Below are 983 nucleotides of genomic sequence, written 5' to 3'. Positions count from 1 at the left end.
AATATTTACGGTTTATCTGCAGTGACTGTGCTTTTAAATCCCATGGCTTATTAGAGAATGAGCTACTGGGAAAATTAGAGGCAATTGGACTTAAAAATAAAATACATGGATTCTAAAAATGAAATAAAGTCTCGGCTTCAGTGTGGTTTCAGTGTTTGGACCACCCAGTGTTTTATGTATGAGCAGTAGGAGCGGATGCTGATGTTAGGATATTGTGCTGCCGTTGCACTCAATGACAAGTATGGCACCTGTCCACGAGCCTGTCATCTGTCAGCATCTGGAGCTGTGAAAACTTCCCTTGCACAAGTTTGTAAACAGGTAGAATCGTGAGTCAACACAGCGTCAAGAGCTTATCCTGCTTGACATAAGCCACACTCAGGCCGGGGGCTGCCTGATTCGCTCTGTCTGGGTGTGTGTGCTGTATGTGTGCGGTAACATCTGTGGCACTGACATATAGAGCCCCCCACACACACACACACACACACACTACCCTTGTGTCCTCATGTCCTCACATGAGTCCATGACCATGTAAAGTCACCCTGACCTCATCTTCCTACCACCTACACACACATGCCCTGTGAAACTTACAATGACACTTTTTTTTTGTCCCTTGTGCAAGCATTGCCCACCACTCGCCCACACACACATCTTTTTCCTTTTCCCCTAAGACAATTGTGTTATTCACTCTCTATTGTGGAAGCCAGTCATTTCCACATGTGTGTTGGCCATAAAACAGCAAAAGAGCCGACTAAAAGCATCCCTTTCCTGACTAGCAGGGTCACATTTTGTCTCATATAAACACAGGACACACCTTAGCCCAACAGTTTTCACATATCCTTCTGACTCTCAAACCTCCCAATGTGCTCTTCTTTCCACTGACACAGGATACCAGTGTCTAAACGTTAGTAAAGCTGGCTGTATTTCACAGTGCCGTGCAGAAAAGTAAAAGAGAATAAAACAGCACTCTTTGTGGCGTTGTTTTA

This window comes from Morone saxatilis, unplaced genomic scaffold, assembly GCF_004916995.1.
Source record: "Morone saxatilis isolate NCDOM2014 unplaced genomic scaffold, NCSU_SB_2.0 Contig1, whole genome shotgun sequence".
Classification (NCBI taxonomy): Eukaryota; Metazoa; Chordata; class Actinopteri; family Moronidae; genus Morone; species Morone saxatilis.
The sequence above is the reverse complement of the archived record's forward strand: the minus strand, read 5'-3'. Positions refer to the sequence as shown.